Source organism: Macaca nemestrina, chromosome 12, assembly GCF_043159975.1.
Source record: "Macaca nemestrina isolate mMacNem1 chromosome 12, mMacNem.hap1, whole genome shotgun sequence".
NCBI lineage: Eukaryota > Metazoa > Chordata > Mammalia > Primates > Cercopithecidae > Macaca > Macaca nemestrina.
In genome coordinates, this window is record NC_092136.1 from 124345462 (window position 1) to 124362271 (window position 16810).

General features: G+C 38.1%; 1 protein-coding gene across 4 annotated transcripts in view; it reads right to left on the bottom strand.

Moving 5' to 3' along the window:
- The window catches only part of LOC105476281 (Myb/SANT DNA binding domain containing 2), a 33859-nt gene that overhangs the window by 15020 nt on the left and 2029 nt on the right, over positions 1-16810 (bottom strand). The gene's annotated exons all lie outside the window — the stretch shown is intronic.

The window sequence follows — 16810 nt, forward strand, 5'->3', positions numbered from 1 at the left end:
TAATGTCTAAAGGGTCTCACAGGAATAGGCAATGTCTACAATAATTCAGTCGTCAACCAAGGGGATCACAGTCTAATGTATGACTATTAAAACTGTTCCTATTGTGATCATCAATGTCAATTTTTTTTTTTTTTTTGAGACAGAGTCTCGCTCTGTCACCTAGGCTGGAGTGCAGTGGTACAATCTGGGCTCACAGCAACCTCCGTCTCCTGGGTTCAAATGATTCTCCTGCCTCAGCCTCCCGAGTAGCTGGGATTACAGGCACCCACCACCACGCTTGGCTAATTTTTATATTTTTAGTAGAGATGAGGTTTCACTATATTGGCCAGGTTGGTCTCAAACTCCTGACCTCAAGTGATCCACCTGTCTTGGCCTCCCAAAGTGCTGGGATTACAGGCGTGAGCCATTGCACCCGACCAATGTATTCTTAATAACTGAATGGTCCTCAAACTTTGTCCTTAACTCATTTGACTTCCCTGCAGCATTTGATACTCTCCATCACCTATTGATATCACTGTCTTTGGCAAATGTCTCTTTATAACACTTCTTTTAATACACTGATCCACTGAAGGTGGGTGGAATTGCCTAAGGTTCTAATTACAAACCACGCTCCATCTTCTAAACATTACGGAGCCGGACTCAGTGGCTCATGCCTATAATTCCAGCACTCTGGGAGGCCAAGGCTGGAGGATGCTTCAAGGCCAGGAGTCAAGACCAGCCTGGTCAATATAGCAAGACTTTGTCTCTACTTAAAAAAAAAAAAAATTAGTCTGGGTATGGTGGTGTGCACCTGCAGTCTCAGCTACTGAGGAGGCTGAGGCAGGAAGATCCCTTGGGCTTAGCATGTAGAGACTGCACTGAGCCATGATCACGCCATTGCACTCCAGCTTGGGCAACAGAGTGAGACCCCTCTCTCTAAAAAAAATAAAAAATAAAAAAAAAAATACAAGTTCTGAATGGAAAAGAACCTTAGAGATCTTCTAGTTTATCTTCCTCACTTAACAAATGAGGAGCCAAGGCCCAAAGATAAATAAGTATTCCTTTAAGAGGAGTTTGGCATATGAAAATTATCAAACGCCACTTAAGAAACTTTAATGTTTCCTAAGAAATTATTTCACTAGATTGTAAGCTCCATGAGGTAAGGATGTTGTCCACCTTGGTTGTCTCTATTCCCCAAGCCTGGAACAGTGCCTATTACATGAGGCTTATTCAAAGTATGTATTTATTCAATACATAAATTAACCTAATTTTAAAGTAGTAAATCACTAGCAAGAGGATAAACATTTTCTTAGCAAAGAACTTCAGAAAATTCATTGCTTAACTAAAACAAATTATAAAATCAATGAATCTTGATGCGCAGGGCTCCTGAAACCTTTTGAAAATAGCTGGGCAAGGTTTTTTAAAAAATATCTATCATTCTTGTTGTTACAGCTTTCTTTGGGCCGGCAGGCCACATGCCAAAGGGAGCTCTGCAGCCCTGTCTAAATTTTTTCTTATGCCTTACAAAGTAAACAAGCAAGTGAAATATTCAAGAATATAAGATAGTTCTGTCAAAGACAGGAAGGGGGAAAGACTCGATTGTTTCCTGATTTTAATAGGGTCAAACAGAATGACCGCCACAAACAGATCTTACCTCTCTGGAGCCTCAGTCTTTGTGGGGAACTGTCCAGGATTGAATCCTATCGGCTTGCACTTCATTCTGAATCTGGCTATCAACGACTCACTCACTTTGTGTTTATAACTGGTCAGTACTGCCTCCATGAGAAGAGATTCTTGCCTGGAATATATATTAATAACTCAGGGCCAGGTGCAGTGGCTCAAGCCTATAATCCCAGCACTTTGGGAGGTCAAGGCAGGCAGATCACTTGAGGCCAGGAGTTCCAGACCAGCCTGGTCAACAGGAGAAACCCTGTCTCTACTAAAAATACAAAAATTAGCTGAGTGTGGTGATGCAAACCTGTAGTCCCAGCTACTCGGGAGGCTGAGGCATGAGAATTGCTTGAACCCAGGAGGGAGAGGTTGCAGTGAGCTAAGACTGTGCCACTGCACTCCAGCCTGAGTGACAGAGTGAGACTCTGTCTCAAAAAATAAAAATAAAAATAAAAAATAAAAGAAAGTAAAAACAACATTTTAAAAAAATATAAAATTCAGGAAATTTTGATTGTCAATGAATATCAAGTTCTAAGTTTTCTAGATTCCTTCATGCTAGCAGCTGAGGGTCATGCCCATTCAGATTACTAAGAAAAAAACCCTGAAGAAGGACAATACTAATTGTTAAAAACAAACATCTTCCATGACTCAAGGAACTCAATTCATGTAACCATAAAGCTTCTGACCCTGTGCTATGTGTGCTTCTCACGGACACTCATACAATGATCTCAGATGAAAGTCACACCTAGCATGCATGTTCATGTATAAGGGCTTCTTTAGGGTACAAGAATCCTTCAAGACACGGAATTCTCAAGTGCTTTTCTATTTAGAACAATACAGGTCAAAAAAGTAGGGTATACTGAACTATTTCAGTATATAAGCAGCAACAGGTAGCTACAGTCACCAAAGATAGCAGATAACACTATTTGTCTAGAACTTCCTCCTCACCTGAAAGGGGGAAAAAAAAATCAATTGTTGGCAAAGAACTGACTGGGATTAGAGGTTATTTTCATTTGACCTCCTACATCACCTCTGAAGTTGCTATGTCAGCACCTCTTTGAATCTTTTTCTAAGTTCACACCTTGGGGGACTACATCAAAGAGGTATTCAGATACACTAAAAATGATACTTTTATTAGCATGTGATATCTAAAACACATTCAAGAAAATTATCTAAAATATTTCTGGCATAGCCGGGGAGAACCAGCCTTTGTTAAAGTACTCCCAAACAACCTCCACTACGAACTAATTATTCCATGGACAACCATGTCTAAAAATTAAACCCCCCCCGCCACCTCAAAAATCCGCACACAGCTTTACCATTACAACATCGTATTGCTTCCCAAATACGAAGGTGTTTCCATTCATGAGACCAATGTTTAAAAGGGAGACTGTGCAGAGCAGGCTTCCCCTGAAGCATTGGCCACTTTATTCCTTTCATCTGTTGACCATGTGATTCTCTCAGTTCTGTTGTTATTTTCTTACTAAAAACTACCATCTATAGTGTAAAGATAACCTATAATAGAGATGTTTCCGTTAGTAAATTTTACACATTTGGTTATGAGAAAAAGAATCCTGACAGGCAGATAAAATTATACAAAAACTAAGGTTATCTGAAATCTTCCCTCAAGACCTCTGGGTACAAACATTAAATCCAGATTAATTTACTTGTGAAAATGTAAACATTCAAAAAATATATATTTTTTTGCATTTACACAGTGTAAACTACAGGTCATCAATGTACGAAAAGAACACATCTTCATATCCTGACACATATCCTTTCTAAGAAAAATCTGAAAATAAGCATGTTTTATTATAAGCAACTATCCTGGGTGACCTGAACTTATTTAGGAAGTTGTTAGAAATAAATTCAGGCAATCATAACTATTTTTATAGCTCATTTGGTAGAATTTTTATATTCTATTCTTAGCTTTATGAAGATTGCTAAGAGAAACAGCCACATGAAAAAATATCTCTGTACCTTCTACAAAAACCAAACATTTTCCTTACGTAGCTCAACGTGCCATGTAATGAAGGTAAATCATAGCTGCCATTTCCTGAGTGCCAACTGTGTGCTGAGATTTGGGCTAAGCAATTTACATCATCATTCCCACTTAACAATAATGTGAACAGAGAGTGTCCCAGGAAACAGAGTCTGAGGAGACTGTGCAGGTTTGCTGGGGAAGGCTCTTGGGAACCACGCATGTGAGAGACTGAGAAGCAGGGCTGGGCACAGAAAGAAGTTAAAGTAGACAGAGCTGCAACAGCAGCCTCTGCTAATCCTAAAATGAGGTATGGAACTCAGCTTATCCTTCAGAGTTATACCGAACTGAGGCAAGGAGGCTGGACCTTTGTATTTCAGCACTGACCAGTTATTGGATTCAGGCTGCCACTGGAGAGTGGGGGCCTCATCTTGGGTGAGACAGTTCCCTTGGGCAGAGTGAAATTCTGAAGAAATCAACCAGAAGCCACTAGCAGCCAGCATTCCAGATAGCTAGGGGGGGGACTAGCATCTCATTCCTGGAAGAGGGATCTGGGTATCACATTACATATATATTAAGAGATATATGGTGCACCCCTATTTTACAGACAAGAAAATAAGACAGAGAAAGGTTAAGAGCTTATCCGAAGTCACTTTCAGTGTCCTTAATGCAAGTTCATCTTTGGTTTCAAAACTAAGACCTGGTATACTTCTCTTCAGAAGACACTGAAAATTATGGCAAGGCACTGTATTTACTTTTTGCCACAGTTGCCAGGAAGCTCATAGATCATTTTAATATTTAGTTTAAGCAAACATATTTACCTAGGTTACTGCTATTTGCCCTGCATCCTGATTTCTTTTCTTCTTTTCTTTCTTCTTTTTTTTAATATGGGGTCTGTGTTGCCCAGGCTGGAGTGCAGTGACTATTTGCAGGGGCAATCATTATGCACAACAGCCTCAAACTCCTGGGCTCAAGTGATCCTCCTGCCTCAGTCTCCTGAGTAGGTGGGACTATAGGCGTGTACCACCACACCAAACTGGCATTCTCTGTTTTCTTATTTCTTCATTCTACTTTTAGCTTTCTCAATATGCTGATACGTTTTGTTTGGTATATCATATATGAAAAAGCAGTCCATCTCATCCCCATCATCTATCTCTAGGAAGTACACAAACCATTTACACATTAGGTAAACAATGGCAGGCATAAGGTAGTGGACATTCCATAGCCTCCTTTGATAAGCCACATCCTTACCTGCTTTTACTGTCAAAAAGTAATTCTACATTGTGTTTCTGCTCGTATAATTCAAACTTACTTCTTTTTGGAGGAGTTGGTCATCCAGTAAATGCCATCATTTATCTGAGATCTTGAACGAATGACTGAATGAATCTTCTACAATTAAGTCTTACTTACTAGGTTTCAATACTTATTTTAAATTCTTCCTTAGGACTTCCAAATCTCATTGTGTTTCTGATCTTAGGAAACCATAAATTATCTCCAAGAATTTAAAAAATTCTTTTCATTTCAATGACAAGAAATATCAGCATAATGCTGTCCATCTAGGTGTTACTATGAGATTTTGGTACTGTATTTATGACTGTTGATAATCACATTGTTGCCAAAAACATGACTTCAATTGTCAAAATTTAATAAACATGGGCTGATTCAGAAGGAGGTGATATAAGCAAGTGGTTAAGAAGAGCATGGGTTCCAGAGAAACACTGCTTAGTCTAGTGTCACTGCCTGCAAGCTTTGTGACAAATTAATCTCTCTGTGCCTTAATTTCTTCATCTATATGGTGGGGCTGGTAACACTACCTCCATCATAGATTTGCTGTATTAAATGAGAAAACACAGCATTTAAGAGTGTCTGCTTAATTGCTTGCACTCAGTAAATATTTGCATTATTATTATAATTATTACAAAAATGATACAGTCACACCATATGGAGACCAAGGGGCCTTATGAATTGAGGTTAGTTCAAGTAAAGTAGTGCAGCAAAGTGTGGTATCACGAGGCGCAACATGGGTAGGAGTAACACGTAGGAGTAACATACTCAAAAGAACCCTTACCCTAACAATCAGTGTCAGAGCCATGTCGAGAAAAGCAAGCTTCAGCTAAACCACATCATCTAAAGCATCATTAAACGAATGCCAGCTTGAGGTTTTTTTTTGTTTCAGAGACGGAGTCTTGCTGTCGCCCAGGCTGGATGGAGTACAGTGGCGCAATCTCGGCTAACTGCAACCTCCCCTTCCTGGGTTCAAGCTATTGTTCTACCTCAGCCTCCCAAGTAGCTGGGACTATAGGCGTGCACCACCAAGCCCTGCTAATTTTTGTATTTTTAGTAGATACGGGGTTTCACCATACTGACCAGGCTGGTCTCAAATACTTTTTTGATTTTTCATTTTATTCAAAGTATTTCACACAACTGTTTGTATTAACATGTGAACTCTATAGGTAAAAGCAGTTTATATCTAGGAGTACCTATGTAAATAAACATCTTTTTGCCCATACATTATTTGAGTTTCACAAACATCTGGCTATACTGCCATAGTTTCTTTGACTTTTTTCTCAGTTCTTCTTTTATAGATAAAAGCCAATTAGTGCTGGGGGCAGTGGCTCTCAGCACTTTCAGAGGCCAAGGTGGGCAGACTGCCTGAGCCCAGGAGTTAAGAGACTAGCCCGGGCAACATGGTAAAAACCCATCTCTACAAAAAAATACAATTATCTGGGCTTGGTGCCACATGCCTGTAGGCCCAGCTACCAGGAGGCTGAGGTGCAAGGATCACGTGAGCCTGGGGAGGTTGAGGCTGCAGTAAACCATGATGGTGCCGCTGCACTCTAGCCTGGGCAACAGAACAAGACCCTGTCTCAAAAAAAAAAAAAAAAAGAAAAAACAAAGCCAATTAATTAATCATTTTGAAAGATTTATAATCTTGGCAAGAATATGGTGACTAACACATTGACATATAAACCAATGGGGAAAAAGGAATCCTAATGACCCATACAGAGTGAGGATGAGGCCTCACTCACTGGGCAACCTGTTTACAAGAAGCAGAAGGCAGGCAAAATTCAGCATGAATAGAAATATGCATAACCCACAAATGCTCTTGGAGTTAAACAAAATAAAAAGCATGTAGATCTTTCATTCCTTTTTTGGTGCATAGAAATTTACTGGAATTAAAATCAGACTTACCACTACTGTTTCTTGGAAAATAACAAAAGGTTTCATGGATATATGGTTACACTGCAGTGAAGAAGTTAGCATTTTTTTCCTGATTTTTCCTTTTAATTTTATAGTGTGCTTATATTACTTATATAAGGAAAAAAGTAATTATTTGTACTGTTCTAAAATTGGCACAACTCTGATTGCTCAAGGCCCAACTATTAGCCATGTTTTCTAAACTGTACAACAGAGAAGGGATCTCTCCTGGTTTTGCTTAAGACTGACTCTTTAGGGCTCCACATAATGCCTGGCACAATAGCAGATGCTCATGAACTGATGGTTGAATGAGTAACAATGTAGCACTTTGCTGCTTGGTGGTACAAACCTCAATGACAACTGGATATACACAAGACAAAGGAATGATATCAAATCATGTAAATCATTCTTAATAAAACAATAGCAAATGAACTTCTTTCATAAGCATGATGAGAGGTATAGAGCTCAACTTCAAGGATTTATCAAGGAATATCATATTTGAGGGTCTTTTTCCCTAACTGTGTTAATTGCTTAATTACATATTTTAAATATCACATTATTTTCTACCAAAATGTAAGCTCTTTGAAGGCAGGGTTTTTTGTGTCAGTTTTGTTCATCAAGGTATTCCCAGAGCCCAAATCAATGCCTAACATGTAAATGGGGTGCAATACATTTTTGTTGAATGAATGAATGGAAAATTCCTTAAGATGGTATACAGGTAGTAGAGATACCAAGTATTAGGTTGAAGTGCTTTTTGACCTATCCTATTCTCTCTAAATTATAAACCAGCTATTTCCCTTTAGAGAAAAATATTTGCAAATTAAAAAAATAATAAAAGCAGTTTTGGGTACATATGAACTTTTATTCTGGTTTTATTAATATCAATTACAAACATAATTGGTTTATTAGAATCAAGTAATCTGAAGATAGTAGAGAGACAGTAGTGTAAATTTCAAAAGCTATTACAACAAAGTAGTCTTACATAGGCTGAGAAAATGCAACTAGAAAGCATATCTAAGTAAACAACTTCTACTATTGTTATTTATATTGAATGAAGTAATATTTGATAGCCCAAAATATATAATTTATGAATACAGCCAAGAACACACACATAAAATAAAATGATGGCTGTTATTTCTAAAATACCTGAGAATAAACACAGGTTTGTATTTTACTAGAGTAACAACACATCCTACTAAGTGAAAAGGTAACACTCACTTGATTAGTGCCAAGAAAAAAAAAAAAAAGAAGTATTTCCATTGGCTTTCAAGGACTTTTCCCAACTAAAAATAGTTGAGAATTATACAGATTTAAACACATGCCTTTTTCCACAGCAGACATCTTTCAATTATTTAGAACAATCGGAGGGGAGGGGAACTCTGCATTGATTATGAACTCCAGATAATTTGTAACATATGCATAGAAGGCACAGATCCACTAAGCATTCATTTTCAACACTGAATGAAGCTTCCGCAATGGTAAATATTAATAGCACACAGAACACAGTGGAGGAACCCCACATCAGAAACAGAATTAAATAATATCTGGTCATAACTGCAATCCTAACAGTTAATTGTTTTAAAAAGTTCTTTAGAGTACTGGTCTGTGGTTTTTGAAACTCAAAACTTTTTCTTCCTATTTTATTTCATTTGTTTTAACATTACACAGACACAATTTTCCACAGAAAAAAACTGCTGGTTCTATATTAACGTAACACTAGGAGCACAAATCCAGGTATCTATCTACATGACACTTAACATTTGAAATACTGGATCTGAATTTTACTTCTTACTCTCCGGTAATATTGTGAAAAAGTGGGGGGGAAAGCAGGATCATCACTTCTGAAGACTGGGAAGCAGAACTGAAGTCTGTAGAGACTATATGCTAGAGGCCATACGGACAGGACTGTCTTCATTCGGTATTGTAGTTGGTTTTCCTTGGGTTCTTAGAAATCAAGCCTAAAAACTTCAGCTATGAAATATTGTTATGGTCTTTGATGACCGCAGCCAAGAATCCTCTCTGTAAGTTGGTAGAGAAGTAGATACTGAGCTGTCTCACAGGTTAGGATCTAACAAATTCTGGAAATTAAAATTCCCAGATTCTTCGAACAGGTCCTTGGTTTTGATGTATATGAAATTTATTCTTGTGTCTCCATCGTCATTACCACTGCTTTATTTCACTTTCCATCTAGCTTGCTGCAAGAAGCCTCTAAACGACCTTTGTGCTTCCAGTCTTACCCTTTTGATTCTCCACATTACAGTCAGTGACTGTTTTAAAATTTAAGACTAACCATGTCATTGCCTGGCTTAAAATCCTTTGATGATTAGAATAAAGTCCAAGCACTTTAGCACATCACCTGACCTCTTATTTAAGTCTCCAGTCTCATTTCTTACTACTTCCCATTCCCCCGCTTCAAACCTTTATCTCAAACCCTAGGCTCAAACTACATCTATCTAAAACTACATAATATAATTTCACCAGAATATCTAGGACAGGAGCCGTTGCAAATCAATGTTTCTGGAGTTTCAGTATCTTAAGTCTAAAAGAACACAACGAATGAAAAAATAAATATTGATCTCACTGTATTATCTTCTAGTCCTCTTTTAACTGTAGCTTATGGCCCATTAGTGGGTTGCACAATTAATTTTAGCAAGTTGTGACCACCTTGGTCAAAAGGATGGCGGCTCCCATCCTTCCAGACTTTCTTTGCACCAGCATTTGGTGAGGGCGTTTTTGGAGACAGCCAAGGCTGTGGCTGGGGAAAGGGAAAAGATGGGAGGTACCACAGGGACTGGGGTGAAAAGGGGAGCCAATGCTGACAAGCACTGGGGAGGAGGAGGAGGATGTGGGGAGGATGGGGGCAGAGAAAGATGCCCTGCCAGGGCAGGTATTGTGTTAGGTGCATTCACATGTGTATACTGTTATGAAACAGGCTCTACAGCTGGAGTGTCTGCCTTCAACTAGAACAGAACATATCAGAGTACATTACATGTAGTTAAGTATCGTGCCATTATGTGGATTAAGTTAACATTTACAAAGCACTTAGAATAGTGCATGGCACACAGAAAATACTATGTAAGTGTTGGTTATAATCACTGTTTTGTGAAATTTGTTTCAGTTATACATACATGTTATGCGACTACCAGGTCCCAGGATAAAATACATTTCTTCTTCCTGCGAATTGTGGTCAAAAAAAGATGCACTGCTTTGGGTTTACTTTCTAGCATACAAATTAAGAAATGAGATATATAAGGGATATTTACTCAACTGCAATTCAACGCCATGAAAAAGTTGTTACTCATCACAACATATAAATGACCTGGAATTGGTATGTTCACTACAATGTCATCCCAAAACTACTGGCTCCACCATTCTACGTGGTTATGACACCATCAAGGCATCATTTATGACTCCTACATCACTCTTTCACCACGTGCCATGCAATACTGGTAAATTATTCTTCAATTGAAAAGCATGACTTTTTAAACAGCTGAAAAAGATTTTTGAAAGTATATGACTGTTTGGAGACTTCCAGTTTTACATTCTTTGGTAAGTATATCTCACTATATTTGCAGTTTGCACTATTCTAGGTTATGCTGCCTCTGAGCTTTTACACCAACTATTCATCTACCTTTGAGTCCACCTTCATCTTCAGGATCCACCTTTTGAAAGCCTAGGATGTGTGTGCTCCTATAGCACCATGAGCATAACATTAACATGACACACAAGACCTTGCTCACAATATTGTAATTTATTCTTTAGTAATCTGACTCCTTTATTAGGAGACGGACATCTTGAAGGTGATGGTATACTACCGTAATTCTCGGACCTACTGCAGTAGGCACTCAAATATCTGTTGATGAATAATGAAAAAAATAAAGAACTTATTTCAGACCTTAGCATTTAAAGAAACCTTGTGATGAATCCGTCAGTTGAATCTGATGACAGGGAATGAGCAAAATATCTAAATCCCGCCACCCCCAACCCCCTGCCAGATACCTGAACTTTAGCCAAGAGTTAAGCCCCACACTTTCCCCTGTAACCTTCTCCTGTTTTCCTCTGGCTTTCTAATGGCAAGGGAATTCAGGAGCCCAGCACCGCTGCATCAGCCAAGAAAGATATCAAAAAGATACTGAGTTCTAAAGCAGCTGTATTTAACTGGGGTAGCCTCCTTTAATAACTGATGGAGGCAATTTGAAACCTTAGGGATTCCTGTCATTCCCCCTCTTATTTATATTGTTTATCAATCCTGGCCCCTGAATTTAGAATAACCAAAACAATATAGGCTAGTGATATTGTTTCTTTTAAATGTAACTTGAGTATTTCCTTAACACCAAAATTTTCAAGAGACAGTTGATAAAACTCACAAATAATGATTTAATGTGTATTTTTCAGATTCAGTTTGCTATTCAGTACATTTTATCGCCAATTCTCATCATAGTCATCTCACACCAGACTTAACATTTTCTATGTCCTGCTAACTTCCTATAGATTTCCAAACACATGATGAAAAAATTTTAATGTCAGCTTAAAAATCTTCCAGAGGATACACGGATTTCAAAGTCTTTTGGGAGTACACAAGCAAAAAGTTTGAATACTCATTATTCAAAAGCTGTTCTGGCCAAAAAAACAGTCACTAGCCACAGGTGGCTATTTAAATGTAAATTAGATAAAATTAAAATTCAATTTTGCAGTCACACGCTAGCCACATTTCAAGTCCTCAGTAGCCACCTGTGGCTAGTAATGCCGTACTGGACAGTGCAAATTCAGAACACTTCCACCGTCACAGTCAATTCTACTGGACAGGGCTCACCTAGGGAACCTAAAATACGCACTGTTTGCCCCAGTGAGTTGAAGTTATAAGACTTTTACTGCTGGCACCTCCTGGAATGGCAGGCCATTTTTCTTGACTTTTATCAAGGTTCCTCCTACACAGGGGTAAAGTGACAGAAAGGTCAAGAAGGAACCTTGAGCTCCCCCTAGAGGTTTGAGTAGGTGGCCACAAGAATCCTTTTACAAAGATGAATTTAATACTGTGAATAACAACTTTTTACCTGACACTGTTCAATATGGTAGCCACTAGTCACATTATGCCTATTTATAATTTAAAATTGAATTAATTAAATATAATTTAAGATTATGTTTCTCAGGCACAATGCCTCACATTTTAAGGGCTGAACAGCCACCTGTGACCAGTGGCTATCATACTGAACTGAGGTAGACAGAGAATATTTCCATCACTACAAAATTTTATGGAACAGTACTGTTCGTACTACATGCTTTCTAAATTATTTTTTCCTTTAACATATCCTCTTAATGAAGTAACCAGAATATTTAACTCCACCCTTCACTGTATTTCCAAAAATGCCAGAAAATAAACCCAGAATCCTACTCATTCACAGTTTTAACATGTGCTTGTTAGCTCCTTTCCTTCTAAAACTGAAAGTTTAAGTATAAGCATATGACTGGTAGTCAGAGATGGTCTATTCTTTGAGGATACACATCAAGCCTCTGTCAAATTCATAAGCAGATAAGCAAACTGGAAGGCACGAGAGTTCAGATAACATTGGGAGGGTAACAACAGAGACTAAATATATCAAAAATAACGGAAAATAAATCTAAATCTTTCTTACGAACTATTTGAGTAGCTTATCATATTTCTTAGAAATCTTTCAATGAGAAGGTAGAAGAAATGTCTTGTCTGCAAACACCAAAAAGAAGTCCTCAGAGATGGGCAGAGTCATTAAAATGCTTATCAGGGACAATGGTAGCTTTTTGCTCCAAGTTAGTTATCTTTGCCCTGTTGGTTCTTACAAATAAATAATTGCAAGGCTTCAGAGCTAAAATGAAAGACCAAATACATTATATGGTGATTTTCCTGTTAAAGTACAAAATTTGCTCCAAAGATGATGACAATTACTGATGAATAAATCTAAGCAATGTCCCTAGAAAATTTATCATTTTGTTTTCTGAGCAGAAGGCTCTTTTATCTTTTATTTATTATTTATGTATTTTGAGACAGGGTCTCACTCTGTCACCCAGGCTGAAGTTCAGTGGCGCAATCTTGGCTCTGCAACCTCCACCTCCCAAGCTCAAGTGATCTTCCCACTTCAGCCTCCTCAGGAGTTATAACTACAAGTGTGTGCCACCACGCCCGGCTAATTTTTTGTATTTTTGGTAGAGACAGGTTTCACCATGTTGTCCACGCTGGTCTCCAACTCCTGAGCTCACATGATCTGCCCACCTCAGCCTCCCAAAGTACTGGGATTACAGGCATGAACCACCATGCCCGACCTCTTTTACCATTTTAAAATTTGTCTGATGAGCGACCAGCACTGATTCAGAAAAGGCAAATTTTTTAGGTCACATACAATCACCCTGCATTTCATCTTGAGGCACAGCTAGAAGTACACATCTGTTTCAAAGACATAAAGCCAACATTCAAGAGGCAAATTTTTGGAGAACACCCAAAAATATGGGACTTGAGAATGAGTTTTGCAGTGCATCAGATTAACCGACTGAAGTGTGAATGTAGCATCTGGCTCAGAGTGAATGCTTTCATGAATTCCAAGTCTAGATAGGTCTTTCAACTACTACAGTATGGCCAGCGATGAGATTGCCCCCTCCTTTGAAGTCATTACGCTTATAGTCTGCTTTAGGCAAATAACACTAAATCAAGTACCGCCTTGCATTCCATCCCTTGCGTTGTCTTGTCCAGCGTTTTGACTCATTGATGTATGTATACAAGCTTCAACTGGATTTTATGCTCTTGGGCTACAGGAATTGTGTATCATACTTCTTTTCTTTATTTATTTTTATTTTTAAAGCTACAGTTCTTTTATTCATCCTAACACCTAGCAGACAGCCCTCCACATAGTAAGTACTTAAGTATTTGGTGACTGGAGATATGAAGAAAAGGCCTATAGTAAAAGAGAAAAATCATGCAATCACTAGACAAAAAACTACCTAGATTTGTGTATCTGACTTCAAAATTGGGCTGGAATTGTTAGCAGACAAATTTTCTGCTGCAAACAAACAAAAATGCAATAAAACTTCAAGATAAACAATCTATGTAGTAAGGCAGTGTCAAATACATCCGTTTTACCCAAACGACAGAGCAAATACCAATAAGATGACAGACATCAAAATCAAACTTTGCAGCAATAAACAAATGTTTATATCTGACTGTAAATTAAAATCTTGTGTGCTTAGAAATATGTTCATTCAGACAGTATTAAAAAGTAGGATGTTAGTCTCAAAATCCAAGAGTTAAATTACTAATTCAATTTCACTATTTATAATTTTAGTACTTTTACTGTATAGATAAGAGGACCAGGGCACAGTTCAGAGAAGGTAAGTGACATGCTTTAAGGTGATTCAGGAAGGTGGTCAGAAAAGGGTGCAATAAGACTCAGCTTCCTGATCCTTTATATAGTGTGAGGAAGGCTGCTAATCAGAAATTATCTGACTAAAGGAAGGTTTGCATGGAAAAATTAAAGTTGCTATATATCTCTTCCTTTTAAAGTTAGAAGAAATTATTTACTGGGTTTCACAGTTGAATTCTTTTTTTTTAAGAGACCAGGTCTCACTATGTTGCCCAAGCTGGAGAACAGTGGTTATTTACAGGTACTACGATCTGGCACACTGCAGCCTCAAATTCATAAGCTCAAGCGATCCTCCCACCTCACCCTCTAAAGTAGCTGGGACAACAGGGAAGCGCTACTGTACCCAGCTCATAACTGAATTTTTGACAGGAATTTCAAATATATTAGACCACAAATGTAATTGATTCACACATATTCCTTCTCTGTGAGCCTCTGACATTGAGTTCACCTGTACTTCAGTCTGCATAAGAAGTTCCTCCTTTTCCTTTTCCTTATCTTACTACTTTGTTTCTATTTTGTAAAATCTAAAGCAAAAAGTATTACTAAGTTTCCTTTTGTAGTACTCATCAACACAACAAAGTGAAAGATTTTTGAACTACTTGTTTTAAATCTGCATTTCTGAAACTGGGATCTAATGACTTGTTTTCAGAGGTGTGAGATTCTCTGAGATTTTAAGGTAGTATTATTTTCACGAGCATAATCTTGAGTTACTTGAACATCCACTTCATAATTGTGTAGGAATATGATTTCAGTGACCACATTTGCTTCTGTGCTGAAAATTACATTCACACGAAATCTCCTCAAATGCAGTATTCTTCAGACTGGGTTCCAGAGTCTGTTTTTGCGTTAAACAGCAGTATTATTGAATAATACTGCTGCAGATTTTTATATTTTCCAAAATTCTCTTTCTAGACTTCATTTGGTGAATTAATTAAATAAGGCCGGGTGTGGTGGCTATCGCCTATAATCCCAGCACTTTGGGAGGCCAAGGCAGGAGGATCACTTGATCCTAGCAGTTTGAGACCAGTCTAGGCAACATAGTGAGATCCTGTTTCTAAAAAAATAAAAATACACAATTCAAAAATTAGCTGGGCGTGGTAGTAAACGCCTATAGTCCTAGCTACTCAGGAAGCTGAGGCGGGAAGATCACTTAGGTCCAGGAGTTCAAGGCTGCAGTGAGCTATGATCACACTACTGCACTCCAGCTTAGGCAACACAGCAAAGCCCTGTCTCCATTAAAAATAAACTTAAAACAAATTCAAAAAATGTAGTGTCTACTATATGCTAGTACAGCAGTGAATAAGAGAGACCAGAACCTGTCCTTAGCTTATCAATCTGGCAGGAAAACTCAACGAATGAAAACTTACTAATGAAAAAGTCTGGGTTGATTGAAATCACATAAAGAGTAGAGCACTTTAAAACACAAAACAGTTATCTGCCCTCCTTGTTAAGAGCTACAATGGATCAGAGAACCCATACTCATCAGCACATTCTCAAAATATCCTAAGAGCTTGAGGTCAACTTGGTTTTACCTGTCTGGACACAGGTAAGTCGATCCTCTTTTAAAAATTATTCAAAATTATTCAAGTAAGATAAATCTCTTTTTCTTGCTTTAAGTTATCCTTCTCATAACTGGACAATGAAACAACCCAATTAGATATTCCCTGGTTGAGAAACAATTTTATGGAGAGATTTATATTCAGTGACGTTTTCACAACACACTTTTTCTGTGTGATTGGGAAGTTTCTACAGACAGAAATTAATTGAGCTAAAACAGTTTAAAATGCCTAAAGTGCACTTCTAACTCAAGAAAAGGTCATGGATACACGCTAACCAAGACAGTACAAAAACTCTCCCCAAAATTAAACCTTGGCTGGGCACAGTGGCTCACGCCTGTAATCCTAGTGCTTTGGGAGACTGAGGCAGGACAGCTTGAGACCATGGAACTAAAACCAGCCTGAGCAACGTAGAAGACCCTGCCTCTAAAAAAAAAAAAAAAAAAAATTTCTTTTAAGGAGCCAGGTGTGGTGGGGCATGCCTGTCCTTGCTACTGGGGAGGATTGTTCGAGCCCAGGAGTTCTTCAGGTTAGGCAAGAAAGGGAGAGTTTGAGCCCAGGAGGACTTAGATCCTGTCTCTAAATATACATAAATAAATGTTAAGATTTAACCTTAATGACTTTGAATAGAACAAATGAGATTCAGAGAAGAGTAGCCTTGTCCTGGTAGCTACTACTTTAATGTCCTTGTCAAAAAAAAGAGAGAACTTAAGTCCCAAAGATACATGTTATCAAATACACTAATTTAAATTAGTAATGGAGTAATTAATGCGTGGCAAATTGCTTGAACAATAGAAGGTTTTAAATATCTTAGTTTCTGGACCAAGTTTTCTAAGCAACAACATCCCTAAAGGAATACTACTGGAGCCAAGACCTGGAGAACTTTGGTGCAATTTCCCTCCTTTAGCTTACTCTAACTCATGATTGCGCCTATTAGACTTTATTCTTGTTCTTTAGTGTGATCATTCTTATTTATGATTGTTCTTGGTGGCTTTTATCCCCCCTCAAGAAGTTCCCAGAAAAAGTGCCAGCTGTATCAG